The following is a 19,805-nucleotide window of genomic DNA, read 5'->3' as shown; positions in this document are numbered from 1 at the left end:
TTTTCAATACTAAAATTGTATCCACTTACTTCAATCCGCTCGGACGCTAGAGTGATTAACACAGAGGGACAGACGGACGGACATATGTATATCGATTTTGAATTGCACGCTGAATATGAACATATGGATTTTGTGGGATCTAAAATAATTATTTCATGGAGATGAACTCAAATTTAGCACGATCGTGACCCATCGTGTCGTTCGTGCTAAATCGTGTCTTGCGTGCTTCAATTTTACTAAAAATCACGGTCACGCACAACCCACCGAAACCTAGCGTTTTTCGAGAAGGCACAAGACGCACTACTCACGACACGTGTCCATCTCTAGTCCAAATCCGCATTAGCACAAGACAGGTATATACATTGTCTTGTGCTAATGCGGATTTTCACTCAGTCTGTAGCTTAATACTTTGATACGACCAAAATTGTGCCTCGTCGAAACATTGGTTAGAACCCAAGTATGTTTGGACTACATCCGTTTCAGACAATTTGGAGTTGTCCGTCCGGTTGTCTATCTGGCTAGTACGCATGATAACTCTCGAACAGATCAACCGATTTGCTTCAAATATGGGTATTGTAATATTTTGTCCAAACTTAGTTTACGTTCGAAGATAGACCTTATCGGTCTATTCCTTCCGGTACCTCCCGCACAAATGTCCAAATAATGAGAATGGGTAATATTACTTTCAGGGATAGATCAGGTTTGAATATGGATTAAATCGGTATACTGATTCGTGTACCTCCCACAGAAAATTTCGGAAGTATAGTTTAACAGCTCGTCTCGTATCGTTTTGATTTTTTTGCAACCAGTTCTTCTTGCGGACCCTGTTACGACAGCGCATTTTTCGGGGGCAAGTTCATACTTCTTGAGATGATGGCTGAAAAGCTCCAAGAAAGCCTGCCGGCAACAGTTATACAACCCTCGGATTATGTTCGAATATTAACTACATCGGATACCTCCCACACAAAATTTAGAAAGAGTGCAGTTTAAGGACTCGTTTGGGATCGCTTTTACATTTTTGGCAAGATGTTGTGTATGTGGTGTACAATTTTTTTTCGGGGGCATATCCATACTTCCTGAGAAATTGGCACATTACATTTCTGTTAGAGTGTTTGCAAATTTTGCAGTTTTTACGGTCTCGTAAAAAAGTACAGGGACATAATGAATTTGTATTTGAATGTGAACAATAAGTAATCAACTATTACTTAAATCATTTCATTGATATATGTAAACGGTAATGATTAAACCACAGGATCTATTAATCCCTCTGCAATAATTTGCAATAATGTATACATGTCGTCTCCCTCATTCATCTCTCTCTGTCTCGCCACATGACGTACTTTGTGCAATGTGTCGTATGATTTACATAAATACATTATTAAACATACGCAGCATGGGACAATGTTAACTATAAAATAAAACAAAAAGCATATTCAAATTAAATTAAAATTTATACATTACCTTTTGATATTAAAAACACTCAACATTATTTTTATAAATACTTACTTTAAAAGACTTACAAGATGGCAACACTGTAAACTGACACTGTCAATTTGACAAAGTTGTCAAAATGTTTGCATGTTTGTTTACATTTATGCAAAAATAAAAAAAAACCCACCTTTCAGTATCTGCTGTGGAATTGTCACCCACAAGCAATTGTATCTCCCTGCCACAACTACAACACGTTCGTTCACACTCACACACATTCCCGCTTGTGTATATTCTCTGAAATTATATTATAACATATGTTTACGACAACTACAACAACAGCAAAAAGTAGAGCAAATAAAATAATACGTCACTTCCGTTAATGCTAATATATATTGGCTCTTTAATTATCTATTCTCTCTCTCTCCCAAACTCATTTTTTTCTTTTATTTATCTCCCTCTCTCGATAACAACAAAAAAGGGGACCCGACCCAACTAGACTTTGCTGTTGTCGTTTTACGTTTTTGCGCTGAGTGAAGTGAGTGGCAATTGTGTGGTGAATACTGTCGGATTTTTCTGGTGGTGTCGGTGTTCCATACCATTCCGTTTATATTCGGTTTCCTGTTTTGTTTTTGGCTACTTTATTGTCCGATCAACGAAGCGCACCAGAAGAGTATAACATATGGCATTGCCGTTTTTACCAGCCGAACACTCACACAGCACACACACTCAGGCAGTTTGTTTTTGCTTGCTGCTTTTATTTTTGAGTAGATTTTTTTAAAATTTATTTGCTGGCGTTTTTAGTACAAGACTTGGGGTACGATTTGGTTGTTTGTTCTGTTCTCATCTTTTGTGAATTGTGTTTTGTTTTAATTTACAAGTAATTTGCTTGTTTTACTGCTGCTGCTGCCATTTCTTAAGCTTCTTCTCCTACTTTGTTTGCTTTGCCGTGTCATTCCTCGGGAATAAGAAAAAAACTTGTTTACTACAAGTTGTGTGTAAAATGCGGTCGTTTGTGGCCACATACCTCCTCTACCATCGTTTTAGAAGAGTTAAACAAGAGAGGGTTTTTTTGTTTTTATTAAAAGTGGAATTAGCAAAGAATTATTCGTTGTTGCTTTTATTGTCGCTTTTTGCCACTATAATTACTTAACGCGTAAACACCATTCATCAACGAAACTAAAAAACAAAACAAAATTCTATATTCTTTTCTTGTATACAAAGGCTACTTATGTGGCATTGTAAGCGGCGACAAACCGGAATTTTGGACATTTCAAATTCCACTTTCTATTCTCAGAGAAGTTTTTTTTTCATTTTTTATAATATACAAATATTCATTAAATCAAGCACGCATTGGCAAACCTTGATAATGTAAAAGAGAAATGATTCATTGAAATTGCATGAGAAGAAATTAATGCTAATAGCGTAGGGTGGGTGTTGTATTTCAATTAACATCAATGAAAAGAAAAGAAACGTAATAAAGGGCGTCATGTTGCAATTGCACTGGGCACTCCAGTCTCAAAGATCTTGTCTGTTCCAATCATTTATATTGTTATCAAGAGTCGGCGAGCAATTGAATTTGTTATATTTTTAACTATATGACCGGAATTTATCTACCCTGCAATACCTAATTGGACTTTTTCTATTGCCTTTTATTTTTAACAAATTCCCTTTTAAATTTTTACCCTTGCCGATATGAGTACGTACTATTTAGCATATTGTATAAATTGTTCTCTCTCTCTCCCTCTCTTTTTGTATTCTTTCGATTATTATCTCTCTATTTGCTTTACTCTTCAGCAGTATTTGAGTGCTGACTGCACTCACGTATGAAATACAGTACTCCGCAGAATATTAGAAAAGAATTTTTAAATAAGCACCTGAGTATTTTACAGAACAAATGATACTAATAGTACGTTTACATATAAGTAACTGCATTTAATAAACCTGTAGGAAATGCCATAATAGTCGACAAAAGTAGTAACCTGCCGGCACTTGACCATTGGACTTCAAATGGCAATTCCATTCAAATAAATCCTCATAAAGAAGTTTAAGCGATAAAAAGTTTTAATGAACAACTGACGCCATAGACTGTTTAAATTCGTGATGTTAAGCAAAGTTTGTTTTTTTTTTTTTGTCTAGAACAGTACCAAAAGTAGGTAAAAAATTTTACACGTTGATTATAAGTACATCAGCGAATTGTTATAACGAAACTGTAGAAGACCCCATACGGAAGTCTTCTATATTATAGAAGACACGTACGGAGGTCTTCTAGTCTATAGAAGACCAATACGAAGGTCTTCTATTCTATAGAAGTCCTCTACAGACGTCTTCTTTTCTATAGAAAACCCCTACGGAAGTCTTCTATTCTTTAGACGACCCCTGCGGAGGTCATCTGTTTTATAAAAGACACCAACGGAGGTCTTCTATTGTATACAATATCCCTACGGAGGTCTTCTATTCTATAGAAGACCCCCTACGAAGGTCTTATATTCTATAGAAAGACCCCCTAACAAGGTCTTCTACGTCTTCTTTTCTATAGAAGACCCCTACGGAATTCTTCTATTCTATAGACGACCCCTACGCAGGTCTTTTATTCTATATAAGACCCCCACTGAGGTCTACTATTCTATATAAGACCCCCACGGAGCTCTACTATTCTATATAAGACCCCCACGGAGGTCTACTATTCTATAGAAGACCCCTACGGAGGTCTTCTATTTTATAGAAGACCCTACGGAGGTCTTCTATTCTATAGAAGACCCCTACGGAGGTCTTTTATTCTATAGAAGACCCCTACGGAGTCCTTCAATTCTATAGAAAGACCCTACGGGGTTCGTCTATAGAAGACACCTTCGGAGGTCTTATATTGTATAAAAGGCCCCCACGGAAGTCTTCTATTGTATGGAAGACCCCTACGGAGGACTTCTATTCTATAAAAGGCCACTACGTAGGTCTTCTATTTTACAAAAGGCCCCTACGGAGGTATTCTAGGCTATTGAATACACCTACGAAGGTCTTCTACTCTGTACAAGACCCCTACAGGGTCTTTCATCCACCGGGGTGAAACTGGATACCAGATGTTTTAACCTCCGACTATCCACAAATCCGCAATCATACTTACCTATTAAGTCTAACCTGTTAAGAAACCGAAATGCTAATTGCTTGTCAATTTTATTGCCGTCTTACAAAAAGAAGCCACAATTTTATATAATTTTAGGTCATATTTACATTAAAGCTTTTTATCTGGTTAACCTCCTTTATGGGGACTTCTTTGGGATAGATTTAACAATTTAAACCCACTGTGTTTGCTAAATCCCGGTTATTAACAAAATTCTAATTTTTTGTTTTATTTGCGTTCGTACAAACTAACCCCACGTTGGGCGCCATTTTTTTATATACGGCCAATGATGGACTACCGGTCTCAAAATGTCTTTAAAAACCCACATTTGATGTCTTAAAAGATGTTCTCATTCGATGTTCCAGCTGTGCTAGGTTACCGTCAACAGTGGAACCACGGCATTCAAAATATTTTGAAGCCAAAAAGGTTTCACCTTTGTCCCACCGAACTTTGTCTTTTATTTTAAAGTCAGAAAGGTCTCATCTTTTGTCCTTTGAACTTTATCTTTATTTTTTACATATTTCCAAAAAATAAAAAACATTCCTAACTTGAGTGTTCTTCAAAAATTCCTTGCAAAATTCACAGTTGATGACTTCGGAGCCGGCCTCCTCCAATGTCCATGCCACAATCATATCGGTACTGCTGCATTTGAAATATGATAATACTATTGAGGTTTCATGCCTATAGAGTTCGTCTTTCACATTTCCAAAAAAAAACCGAACAATTATTAATATTACAGTCGTGTACTGTGTGGAGCACAATCAAGCGATTCTCATTAAGATTGTCCCAAGAGTCACAATACCCAATATAACAACAACTACATCATACCTAAGTAGAAAAAATGTGTGTGTGGGGGACTAAAAGAAAACTAAAGAACAAAAAGAACTTCAACGTTAGTAAAACATGTGGGGCAAAAGAAGAAGAAACCGAACAAACTTTTTTAGGTAATTCAGAAATTTTCATAGTCAAACAGCAGTCATTTACAGCTTATTGGGTATTTTAAAAGTTTCCAATTAGTTTTACATTTTAATGCCTCAATATTTATTCAAAAAGACGTTTCACATGTCCTCCGGATTGTTTCAATTAATTCATGAAATAAATTAAAAGAAGGTTTTGTTGGTAATCTCTTAAATTCTTTAATTGTACCTTTCGCTCTCCCTCAGTCCGTGGTGTGGGGGTTTCTTGTTTTTTTTTTCATTTCATGTTGTTGTTGTTTATGTTATTTGGGGGATTTTGTTGATTGTTTTATCACAGTTTTCGAGTATGTTTTACTCTCTCTCCCATTGGGGTCTGGGAGTTAGGCCGGCCATTCAGCCAACTAGACAATATGTTTGGGAGCAAAAAGTAAGGAACTCTCTCTCTCTCTCTTTGTGTTTCTCTCAGAAGTGTTGCCGCTGTTTTTGTTTGGGCGACAATGGGATTTTTAACTTGTTGGCTTTTCTCCCGGTATACGAACAGTTAGTGCTTCGTTTGCTACACTCATTGATGGTTGTCTGTGTAATTTTCTCCCTGATGTAGAAGAAGAAAATAAAATTAAAGAAAATAAAAAAATTAAAATATCGACAAATATACAATTTTTTTAAATACTTTGGGATTGTGTGAACGACGACAAATCGAACCTTTTTATAAATTCATTTTTGATTTATTTTTTATGTGATTGTGGTACGTCTGTGTGTGGTACGAATCAATGATTTGTATGATTTTTATATTAAGATAATACCTATGGAGTTGTATAATAAGAAAAAAACGAAAAATTGAAATGCGCCTGAATTTTTTCTTTCGCATAATGAAAAAATTAAAAATTCCAAAATAAAAAGGTTCTTCTTTATTGTAAATGTTGAAGAAAAAATGGCAAGAATTCGGAATACTTCGTCGGAAAAAAATCTATAAAAAGAAACCGGCCTTAAAATAGTATCTAGATAAAACAAAAAAGGTACAACAATAACAACCTATCAAAATGCTCAAACATCGTTGCCTTCGTTTCAAAAAGAAAAAAATATTTTTTTTTCTTCTACCGGTCGGTCGGTCGCATTTGGTCGCGGTTGGTCGTGTCTTTGCTAAATACACCGTCATCGCCGCCGTCATCAAACATTATCGCTTTTAATATTGTCTCCGCATTTAATTTTTTCTGATTTCTCCTTGATTTGTTATGTTTTCTTTTGGAGAATGTGCGTGAGTGTATATCAGATTTTCCTCCGAAAAGAAAGTTGGAACGTCTGCCTACCATAAGAATTTGGAAAAATATTGTGCAAAAATATTTTAAATGTAATGCAGTAAATAAACGCATTGACCTGAACCCTGACCAAATTAAGCCACTTTACTTTCGAATTTTGTCATTGTGGAAGGGGGAGGGGGGATCTTCCCATCAATGCTACTGTGAGTTACGTATCTGGGCATCAGGTCGTATGAATATTTTTAAATTACTCTAAAAAAGTGGAATCAAGTGGAACATACCAACCAATTTGCCATAATCTGCTATTAGCCAGCCGTACCTATTTTGTATAATTAAAAAATAGTAACAACAAAACTTTTAAAGAAGAAAATAAAATTAGAAGGTGCACACAACAAAAACAATGTGAAAAAAGCAATAATACGAAACACAAAACTTGGCCACGCCAATGCCTATTAACGAACGCAACCCCCTTAACCAGAAAATTCAAACTCTGTTAAATTTTTAAATAAATAAACGAAGGTTTTTGGATGCTGCTGCTGCTTTCTCTTCTCCCTCTCTCACTCTCTGCCGCCCACATTATAGTCAGTGAAATCAAAGTACCAATTCAATTCAATGGCTTTGCAAATCATATGTGTTATAATTATGCCAAGAATTTTTATTACCAAATCATAAAAAAGTTAAAACAAAACTTTGTTGTTGTTGGTATTTAATACTATAATTAATTATCAAGCAATTATCTACATGTAGACGTCATCATTGCGGCAAGCAACACACAGCGCAGCAGATACACTCTGACGCACCATCAGTCAGTAAAACATTTGTTGCTCTGCTTTTCTTGTTGTTGTTTGGTTCCAAGCAGAGGCGGAGTTCTTCGTTTATAAAAACGAAGAGAAGTGGAGATACGTGCTGTATCACCACAATGCTCCCCCTGAAATTCTGGAAATCTAAAAAAGCAAACAAAATCAAAAACTGGCTGACACGACAATTCTTCTTCTTCTGATAGTGCCAAGTAAACACCAACCAACCAACAGTCATTCAGGGTAACAGCGCACGAAAACAAGCAAACTCGTAAGCCGACCGACCATCGGCCGTCGCCTGCCTCCGACCAGAGTAAAAAAAGTAATCCCTTTGTAAACAATAATGGCGTTCCAAAAATTGATTTAAGACAAAACTAAACTTAAAACTCCAAAGAAATTGGGAAAATTGATTGGTTGGCCGGCCCCCAGAACCTCAAAAAGTGATTGATTTAATTTTATTCTTTCATATGCTGCCGCAGTGCTTTCTAAGCGCTCTAGCGGCTCTGTGTTTCCTCTTCTTCTTCTTCTACTCATTATTGAAACAACTATTATTTCTGTATTTACTGGCTGGCTGGCTCTTCTTCGAGCAAACCACTCACTTGGGGATTTCTGGCTTTCCGTGAACGTCAAAAGCAAGCAAATGTAGAGAAAGAAATCTAATCGATTAAAACAACAATAGAAAAAGCTGTGGTGTTTGAAACATTTTGTGGTGTACTATTGTCTGAGTGGATATGTGAACGGAGGGACGGACGGACACACTTTGGTACGTCCGACACCACCAGCAGCAGCAAAATAGACTTGAAGAAAACAAACAACAAAAATTAAAATATTTTGTTTTATTGGATTTTCGGTATTTTTTCTTTACCTTTCTATTTCAGCAAAATATACTACTTACTTTAAATGAATAAAATAATTAAAAACAAAATTGAAAAAAGTAAAAACAGTGATAAAATATTTAAAAAAAATGTTGAAAAATACTACAAAAATAATTACAAAATCAGCTGATTCTTCTAATGCGAAATCCGTGTGTGTTTGTGTGCTAGAATATCAATCTTAACCATAAAAAATACAATCGACAATTGATTTGATTGGATTTGTTGTAGATGTCAAAAGTGCGCGAGCATTAAAAATCAAGCAAAAGTGTTTATATTTCAACGCTTATATGCATGCCAACATCATTCTCAAATTAGTCACAAATTACACGTAACGTAGCGTTAAAATATATAACGAATGTATTTTCAATAATTCATTTGTTATGGCAGTGTGTACACCACAGAAAGCAAATTCAGGCAAAAACCTTATCATGCTGTCAAAAAAAAAAACTTTTTGACAGGAATCTGTGAAAAAGAAGAAAACGTTGAAATATGTTTCACAAATGTTATAGTGCGTTTAGATCTACGAAATCCACTGAATTTAATGTGTCGTCAAAAAATCCACTGGATTTAAAATGAGGATTTATTTGACGTGTGTGCAATGGAATTGACATTTCAAATCCTACATCAAAACATACTTTTGTCATTTATAACAAGTTTTGACAGCAAGAGAATGCATCAGCTGGTTCTATAGCACGTTTAGACTGAGGCCATGTTTACACTAGAGCTTTTTGCCGGGATAACTGCCTTTATGAGGATTTATTTGATTAACTAAATCTAGTTATATAGATGCATTTTACGTCAAACAAATAAGATAATATACTTTATATAACGGTGCAGTCTAATTGTTATTGTAATTGTTGTCTTTACATCGTTACTCCATGAGGTCAAACATATTTCAATAAATTTGCAGTGGCACTAAACTAAATTTCGTTCAATGTAAATGTGCTTTAAATTAACATTGTCGTACTATTTCATGATAAGTATTGTATTCCGGTTTATTTGACATAAATTTTCACACAATTTATGTCAAATAAATCAATAAAGATATGTTAAACGTAATAATAAGTGCCAGTGTAAATGTCATTTTATTTCCAATAAAACAAAGCCTAAGTCTCAAATGCAATAGTTGCCATATTCTTGTGAAGTACATATATTAAGGTGTTTTTTTTTTTGTCACTTTCACATTTGAATGATGCGCCGTTGCCCCTGCCTGCCAAACCTTATGACGTTTTCAATGGCCTCCATTTATGTATGTATTTTATTTTTAATGGTATCAGTTATTCACATAACATTTTTGTTGTTGAGATGAAACTATTTTTGTCACAGTGAAACAAAATATTCAACACATTCTGTTTTTTATCGATACTTTTTTGTTTGTTTCTGGCACAATACCACCTTGTGTTCGCTAAGAGAAGGGATTGTGAAAAAAGTAATTTGAAACCTGATATCAATTACAAAGAAAACAAAAACATCTTAAAATGATATTAGTGTGATTGATTGCTTAAAAGCGCAATATAGTTATGAAACATGGTTCCTTCAATTAATAATGAGACATAATTTTTATCTGCACTTATTCTGTAATGAAATTAGCCCATGTTATAACCTTGTTGTTTTCTAATCAAAACAACATGATGTTATAATGAAAATTTCAAACTGTAATTAGTAGAGATAAAACATGGCGGACCATAGATAGGAACAATCTGAACACGTAGCTGTTGATGGATTTTTGTAGTCAATTCATAAATATGTTAATCTTTCTATAGAATGCGTCGAAGAGGTTCTTTACCATTGCAACCAATGAGCTTGTATCAGTTTAAAAAAATACAAATGTTAAAAATTATTTTTTTTAAGCTCCAAAAATTATTTCCCACACTTGAGGATAAAAAGTTATGTTCCGGGCATAATTCCCAACATAACGGGGCCCAACATAACAAACAACATGTTCCAAAACAGTTAAGCAAAGGTTTAGCTCCGTCAGCTTAGTAAAGCGTATATTTATTTATTCAAGTAGCATCGTTCGGTTGCTGTACTGGGATACCAGAAAAGAGTATTTTTCACTGCCAACTTTTACAGACTCCGATTCGGTGCAGACGCGATTTTGTCATATGTGTACCTCATGGTTTCCACAAGATTCACTTTCTTTGTATGATAACATGGTTTATAAGAAGTTATTTAGGGGTTACGAAAGCCTCTATACGTGCTCCAAATTTATTAATTCCCATTTGGCGCGCTTCAATAAATTGTGATTTTCAGGAACCACAAAATTGTGTAAGTCTTAGGGCGCTTGCTTTGTCCACTTTCCAAATGTATAAAGTAATCCTAGAGCAGTTTTGCTATTCCGCCGTCGTTCTATGCTTTCCATTTGGCTTCGAAAAGCGAAGAAAGAAAGCAAAGATTGATTCAGTGATGGCCTTTACTGGTTGCAAGGTTTCCTTGTAGTGATTGCAAGTTTGAGATGTCATCAATCTCAAGTGAGTTTCTAACAGTATATTTACATATAACTGGATTTAGTTAATCGAGTGAAATTAAACTTTGAAGTCCATTGCGAAAACCTCATATCAGGGTTTAAAATGCTAACGCCATATTAGCAACAGCACAGCATATTTGCAGCTTTACCTGCTAAAATTTCTTCGAAATATGTTTAGCAACAATGAACAACGGCAACATGTAGCAACAAATTTCACAAAAATATTGATGATGCTGATGCTATTTGATATTGTTGCTATAATAAAAAAGCATCGGACACGCAGCACACATGATCAACGCATATCAGAAAAGAGAATACGCAGCAAAGTTTCAGCAAACAATTGTTTTTGAGATCAGGGTTACCAGTATAATTAATTCCACTTTTTCGTTCAAAGGACATATGAATTTTTGGTGAAGCCGTTCAAAATAAATTTTTTAATTTTAAACAACAATAATAATTAGTATTCTTTAGGTTCTATCATATGATGGATGCATTTTGACATTAAATAACACCTTTTTTATTACTGCGTTGACAACCCTAATCACTTAAAACACCTTCGCTTGTTAATTCGCTGCGACGAATGGTCAGTCGATTGCTAAATATGTAGCGTGGTTGTCGATTATGCCTAACGAAAAAAATATTTAGCGTAAAAAACGAAATAAGCAAAAACTTACAAAAATAAATATGCGTTCGGTTGCTTATTTGGCCGTGTGTGTCAATATTGTGTAGCAGTTGAAGTGTACAGCTAATGCTAATGTTTTTAGATGCTGGCTTTTAAACCCTGCCTCAAATAAATTCTCCTAAAAAGGTTAACCCGACAAAAGGTTCAAATGTAAATATGGCGAGAAATCTATGATTCCTTGACACATTAGTTGTGTTTTTACCCTTTTTCCATTTTTTTTTTTTTTGTTTATTTTTTTTCTTTTTAACAAGTTTCCATGTGGTTGCAATTTTTGACAGTATTGTTCTTTTGCAACTTTTATCATTAAAAAAAAAAGTACGGGAACTGAGCTATTATATGTTTCACGTTCACTCATCAGTGATAAATAACAAATTATGGCTATTGTAAAACATGTGTTTTATTTGACATATAGAATATGCAATGGCAATAACACAGTTTTACTAAAATCCGTTTGATGTAAACATGACCTTAGATTAAACGTAAAAGGTACATTTATACAGTTTCAAAAGTTCCACTGAGGATAAGCGACCAAAGAAATGTTTTCTATATTTAAAATAAAATGAACCCCATTTAACCTCATGCTCGTAAAATTGTTTTTATTGAGGTTAGACATGGTTCGTGTAAATAATTTCTATTTTCCTAAGAATTACAAAATTATTGAACGGTAGCTTTTTATTGTGTAAGAAGGCAAGTGCATCAAAGAAGAAGTCCCCTTTCATGTCATTTAATTATAAAGCATAAAATTTACGTTCTGCTCTCTGTCGAGCATAATTATTTATTCTCTAAACGTTAGAACAAACGTTACGCCTACGTTACGATAATGATGACGGTGGTGGTGGTGGCGATACCATCATAAAATGTCAGTTGTTATTTCATTATCACGTGAAGTCGGAGAATATTTTATCAGTTACTCCATGCAAGCGTATGCGAGTGACAAATTATTGACCTTTCTTTAGAGTTATTGATGGAACATTGTGTGACCTTATTAGCATTTTTGCTTATTATAGAACAACAACATCCCGTATGTTATAAAATAAAACTGGGCTTTATAAGGTCATTAAACTAGGAAGAGTTTCTTTTGTGGTAGCGGCTAGGCTAGAAATGGTCAATGTTTATTTTTTTTTTTTATTCGCCCCCCTTTATTTTTTCGTTCATGAACGGCGGGTTTCTGTTTCATGCAGACAATAAATTATTTTACAGCTCGATGCACGTATGTTGGTTGCTTTTTTGTTATTGTTGTTTTTAGCCTTTCTTGTTCTTATTCTATAGTAAATAACATAATTTCAAGTGTTTTCGTGCCTTTTCATATTTATTATTTCTCTTTTAACAACAGTTGAGTGAATTTGTTTTATTTCTATACAACGGCGGCGATGGTGGTGATGTTCATGACGGCGATGAATTGTCGTGTGTCAGTTACTTTACCACTACTATTCGGTTGTACGTTTTGCTTGCTGTTGATACTTCAACGTTCAATGACATTTATAGAATACACTTTGCTCTGATTTTTCTTCTAGTCAGCCATCACAAAAAACAACAACAACAGCAAAAATTGTAATGAAATCAAAACACAAAATAAAATCAGTGCGCGCACTGATTCCACCTCAAAAAAAGGAAAAACTTACGATAAAACGATTTTCTTGTTGTAATTGTTCAAGTTTAATTTTTTTCTTCTTATTTGTATGTTTTGTTTGTTTTCTTTTACATCATTTTTGGTTTTGAAGTGGATATGTAATAATGACACTATGTGCAAGACAAATATTTCAACTTTTTTTAAGTTATTATAAAGTACTAAATACTTTGTATGGTGCCATTAAAATAATTGTGTAACTATTTACTAATAGTAAGAACAAAATGACTTCCTTATTGCATAGATAACTTTTAATGTTTTAGACTGCTCACAAAAAATGTTAAAAAGTAACATTTCTGCAAATCCAAGATAAGCAATAAATACTACAAAGTAAATTATGCACTCGATTGTGACCCTTCAAATAATGTATATTTAATTGTTTTCCACTTGGTGCAACTGACATTTATCACATTCTTATTTCAAAATGTTTACCTATTTCTTTACACTGCATACTGTGACTTAAATAGCACCAGCCAGCTGATCTTGCTGGGGGACCTGTTCATGGGATCATGTTTTCTTCTCCCCTTTAACATAAGCCTAATAACAAATACACCTATCCCCGAAATTTTGTAGTAAAATATATTTTAATTTGAAGAATGTGTACATTTGGTTTATAAGGTCAACCACTTTAAAGAAGCCCCAACAAATGTGATAACACAATTTTTTGTTATTGTACTTAATATAAACACACGAATACATGTCATCACCACGAACTGCCACCACCAACCAGCCATACGTAGTGTTATCGTCCCCAAAAACCATTTGAATATTATCGACCAAACAGTAAAAAATTTCTTTTTGGGGTATTATTGTGCGGTGAATTCATGTAGCGTGTGAAAAAAGAAATACTTTTTTACGCTTTTGAAGCGCAAAACCACCTTATCAAAGTTTAACTGATTAATATTTCATGAAATGCATTCACAATTTAATGCCATTAACGCCAATTGTATGTTATGTGCATACATACATACATATATACACGCAGAGAAGAGATATTGTAAGAGCAATCATATTCTAAGAGCAAAATAGTGTATTTTAAAAATCTGAAAATATATATTGTTAGTCGAAAAATATATTATGTGTCAGTGGAACAATATATTATGTGTCATTATGTTTACTGACACAAAATATATGGTTGAAACAACAATATATATTTTCATTTTTGATTGAATATGATTGCTCCCGCAATATCTCTTCTCTGCGTGTAGATAGGTATATATGTATGTATATATACATATAGTATGTAAAAAGCGGTTTGCAATATGTTAAAATTGTCCATGTTTTGTTCTTGACATAGATACTCTCTCGTTTTGCACAATAGGCAATGTAGGTGACATTTATTTCACTGATGGGCAAATTGCGAGAGACTCATGTATTTTTTACACTTTTGTGTGTGAGGCAGAGCATTTCTGCCCATCAATGCATTTATTTGTAATTGGCTGAGCCATTTTCTCGAAAGGGTGTAATAGGGTTTGTACATTAGCAAAAAAAAAAACAGGTTTTAGGGCCGTTGCGTCATTTATTTGCTAAAACAGGCAACATTTATTTCTAGGATTTCATAAAACCAGTTCATTTAAAACGTAAATGTAAAAAACCTATAAAACCTAATTTACATTGGCACCTAAAATAAGTGTTCTCACATTAAGTCGATTTGCTCTTTTGATTCATTTTATGAGGGATATGCACAGAGCTAATGTGTAAATAGTACATGAAGTGGCTTGGCCACACATCAAACATTAAAGGTAGAATTAGACGTGACATAACCATAAAGCCATAAGGTGATATCAATCAGCTGATTCAGCCAAACCTATGGAAGTCAATGTATTCGATTAGTAGTAACATAAAATAATGCAATAGCCATAACCAGAAGAAACCAATTGGGTTTTAGTTTTCTATTATTATGGCGTTATAGCTATGTCACGTCTAATTCTACCTTAAGTGGTTTCTTGTTAAGTCGAATCGTTTCTCTCTTTTAATTGCCAAATATAAAGTGAAAGGACCATACATCAGACGTATTCGCTTGCTATGCCTGACTAGTCATAAATCCTCAACTGGATTTAATAAATCCTGTACAAATCTTACTGCATTTAAATATACCTTTGGAGGATTTAACTGGCAATCAGCCGATTTTTGTTTATGTAAACATACAAAACAGCAAACAGCAAACAAAAAAGTACATTACACTTAATAGGTACAAATATTAAAGAACTTTTTATTCAATTATGTTCGATTTCCTTCTTTTAATTGCTGTTTTCATTGTTTCGATTAAGCAAATAAATCCTCATAATGCTTTAAATCCGGCAAATTAACTCATATCTAAATGGCCTATTAGTCTAAACGTGGTTTTAGCGACTTCTTATACGAATTTTTAAGATTCTTTTTTTAATTTTACGCCATGTTTACATTAGAGCCTTTTGACTGGTTAACCCTCTCTTTATGAGGATTTATTTTACGTATACGCAATGGATTTGACTTTTTGAATCCAATGGATTTACTAAATCTAGTTATATGAAAATGTACTGTTTTGAGTTAAGTAACCAAATACAGGTTCTCTCGACATGTCTTAACTAGCGACAATTTCCCGTTATTTATTTCAACAGAACCGTAAGTTATATAACGGATTTCTTGCGCTATTCACACACATGGCTATTCTATTGAAATTCTGTCATATCATTTGTATTTCTTACCATCTGAACGTTGCCTGATTCTCCTATTTTGACATCTTATGTCATACCTCATTTCCAATGATCACGTGTATTACCACGTGAAATACCGTTATTAGGTATATTACATACCATTCTATTGTAATTAATGAGATAATAGTTTCTTTTTTAACCACATGGATGATTAAGAGCCAAAAAGCCCTTAGGTCAAGGTTCACTCCCCTCAATAACCAAAGATTTCAAACTTTTCACTTACTCATAAACTATAATTACTTTTAAGAAACGTCCCAACTACATACAACATAACTTAGGCTATAGATATGTAATTGTTGTTATGTAAACATATCACACAAAATTATGTAACAAAGTTTTGAAACAGGTTGTAAAACAAAATGCGGGGTTACGCCCTCCTTAAAAAAATCACAAGTAATTAGAAAAAGAAAATAAAATTTCTTTAAAAGTTATACGCCGCGCTCATGTTTCTATGTATTACAAAATTTATTTTGAAATACCTCCCCTTTCTTTGTGTATGCAGTAAAATATTAGCTCTGTAGCAGAACCTGCAAGAAATTACTATTTTTACTTGTTTTTTTTTCTTCATATTTCTCTTGTATATACATACATATGAATCCCTTTTAACCAATAAATGTTCCTCATATTGGAAAACGTTGAAACTTGAAACGGCATTATTTTCACATCTCAACACCTCAATTTATTTATTAACCCCCTGGCACTTAAACTTTTTATTATTATCCAACATTTAGTAAATTAAATATTGCAATGATTTAACTGTAATTATCTTAATAATGTTTGGGATTCTACAATAGTATATCTGATTGTTGTTGTTTTCGCCAAAACACACAAATGATAGCAGGTTACCATTGTTCATCCATGCGACGACCATTTTGATGGTGGAGCAAGAGAACGTCTGTCGTGTAGCCACCAGCCATAACCACTTCAACGTTTCCAGAATTCTAGTTTATTTTTATATTTTTCTTTATCCCCAACATAGTTGTTATTGTTTTTATAAAATATATTTTTTTAGTTTTATTTCATTTTACTCTTTCATATTTATTGTAGTATTCCGTGCCACAACATTTTAATCACACAAACCGTTTCTCTCTTTTTTGTATTTTTTTGTTCGTTTTTTTTTTGTACTTGTTGTTGATTCACATTCTAGGGTTCAAGCTCTCGTTCTTTATGGCATTACATTGAGTTAGGGGTTTGGGCAATGCTGCCACATGCATGCATTATTGTATAAACAAACAACAACATCAAGTTTTGCGCCTTTTTCGAGTTATTTTTATTTTACGATAACACAACCCGGCCATTTACATCATTATTATTTTTCCAATGTTTTTGTTGGCTTCTGTTTTTTGCTGTTTCTTTTTCTCCACATCCCATTATGTTGTAAAGAGTTCGTGTGAGAGAAAGAGAGTGAGTTTGGGTGTTTTTGTATTCTGGAAACATGTTTTAATAGTAAATAAATAGGCATTTTTGCACCTTGAAGTTTAGTTAATTACTACATTTAGTTTGAATTGTTAACTTCATTAATTCTTCGCCTAAAAAACTAATGGCCATGGGTGAAAATTGTTGCAAAATATGCAAATTTTCTTAACTTTTTTCCCAGATCACATACCTATACACTGCCACTTAAAACATATTCAATGGAATTGATCATTTGAAGACTTAATGTAAATGTGATATGTGTGAGATTAAATAAAATATTTCATTGACTAAAACTTGGTTTAGACTGTGCACTTATATGATGACATATGTATCTTGTATGAAAATGACAACTTAAATAGATTGGATTTGCTAAACCAATCATAGTCTAAAGGGGTATAAGGCCACCGACATTTTGAATATATTTTACTCACAGAATATCAAATTATGTCCATTCAATTTTGTTTTTTCTACTCTATATTTCAGTAAAGTACTTGTGCACAATGTCAAGTATAGACATTTCCGCCATTTTTATTTCCAAATTAATGGTGATGACAAATTAACGATAATATCGATAGCTATTGATTTTTGAAATGAATTATCGAAAATATCTGATGTTGGTAATATCGATAGTTTGCCAGCTCTGCATCAAATATCTTTGCTCTTTTGATTCAGAGTTCTGTTAACAACTTTTGACAACATAATAGAACTTACATTATTGTGATTTAAGTTTCTTTGTATTTAAAATCACAATTTTTTTGACAGCAAACATAACAATCAGCTGGGCTTATTGTCCGACTGTGTAGACTGTGGGAGCTCATGTGTCAATAGTATATGAAGCGGCTTGGCCAGAAATAAAGTCCTTGCCGTTACGTCAAATTTCATTGTTTGCCAAATATAAAGTGGCAGGGCCATGCATCAGATTTATTCACTTGGTAAGCACAATTAAATAAGAGCATAAAAATACCTACAACTATTTACAAAAAGTCATTTTCCTCTATAAAAAATAAAATTACCTACCCACTTTCGGAAATGTTTATTTCCTTCTGGGTCATAATCATTTAATTCCTCTTCCTTTACACACATTTTTTTAATTTCTTTGTCATTTTGAACATTTTTCGCTGTATGTCAATGGTGGGCTTTCATACACGCCAGCGTTGATTGTCAACCCTCACGCATTCTTACGCTCTTCGAATCAGTTACAGCTGAGAAGCCGAAGAATGAACACACACATGGGGTGTGCGCGTGATTTTCTTGTGTACACACAACGAAATCTATAATTATTTTTCAGGGAATTAATTATGTTGTTAAAAATGTATATAAAAACATAATAAAATTTTTGTTATTTTACAAAAAGTGTTACACGTTTTAAGAAAACATTTTTTTAATGTTATGGAAAAATGATATGATGAAAAAAAATACAAAAGTTTAAATATATTTTTTAATTTTTCTCTAAGCAATCTAAAATGTGTTTAAAATAATATTTTTATTTTCTTATTTAATTTTTTAAATGCACAAATCATACAATATCATGTACATGTTTACGGATCATTAAGACAGCAACCACAAAATGCTTGCACTGAATTCCTTTCAGTGCATTTTCATTCTCTCTCTCACTCATACTCTCAATTTAATTTTGCCCATCTATGCTGTATGTGTACGCCAGCCAGTTGGTTTGCACAACACGTAAAATAAAATTCTCAAAAAGAGCATTGCGTTGCGAAAAAATAACAACAACGACCTCGTTTTTGCTATTTATACTAATACTGCAAATACTTTATTATGTATATTGTTTCTTTTGCTTTTTAGTATTGTTATTTTAGGTTTTAATTTCATTCGCACCACGACAAAATTTAACAAAATCTGCATATTGAAATAAATCCAAAAGCAAAGAGAAAGCAAAAGTATCACTGAAAAAATGGCATGTGCAGTAATTCAATTTTTTTTCTTCTTCAGAATGAAAGTAAAATAAAACTCACATCTTTTGACGTACCTACGGATGTACAACAAGAAACGAAGAAAAAAACGTAGCAACAAAATCAATTCAAAGGCCCCATACCCACCAAAAAAGCACTCGGCAACACTTTGACGTTTTACTGCTTGTCAAATGTATATTTCTTTTTCGTTGTCGTCCGTCGTATTTCTTAATTTTTTGTTTGTATCTTTTAGGTCATACAACAATAATGTGTCACTAACGTTAAACAAATAAAAAAAAACTAACAACAAATCATTAAGGGGGACGAAAACGATAAGAAAGGGGAATTAAACGTGAACACCACACCGCAATACGACGACGACACAGCAGCGCGGCACGACAATCAAGCCAACAAGCGTTCGTCACATTCATACCAAATATTATACTGTCGTCATCACATTCCAACAAACAATTAGCATTTAAACACTATTTTACTGTTATCTCTAAACTTTCATGCTGACTGACGACTTCTCCACCTGACCTGCTAGTCTAGCAAAATCCTAGATACAAGATATTTTATCTAATACCTAGTCCTATTATGCCATTGCTGCAGA

The 19,805-nt window shown here is 33.6% G+C and overlaps 1 protein-coding gene across 2 annotated transcripts in view; it reads left to right on the top strand.

Moving 5' to 3' along the window:
* The first annotated feature begins 1,724 nt into the window (after positions 1 to 1,724).
* Positions 1,725 to 19,805, top strand: part of E2f1 (E2F transcription factor 1) — a 32,148-nt gene continuing 14,067 nt past the window's right edge. Inside the window, exon 1 of one of the 2 annotated variants that reach the window (XM_073988806.1) lies at positions 1,725 to 6,208. The gene's annotated coding sequence lies outside the window, so the exon portion shown is untranslated. Of the gene's footprint in view, positions 6,209 to 7,969; positions 8,280 to 19,805 lie in introns of those variants that run through there. The other variant, XM_073988818.1, reaches the window with a different exon arrangement.

This window comes from Musca autumnalis, unplaced genomic scaffold (assembly GCF_047663935.1).
Source record: "Musca autumnalis isolate F117 unplaced genomic scaffold, ASM4766393v1 scaffold_1, whole genome shotgun sequence".
Lineage (NCBI taxonomy): Eukaryota > Metazoa > Arthropoda > Insecta > Diptera > Muscidae > Musca > Musca autumnalis.
The sequence above is the reverse complement of the archived record's forward strand: the minus strand, read 5'-3'. Positions and strand labels throughout refer to the sequence as shown.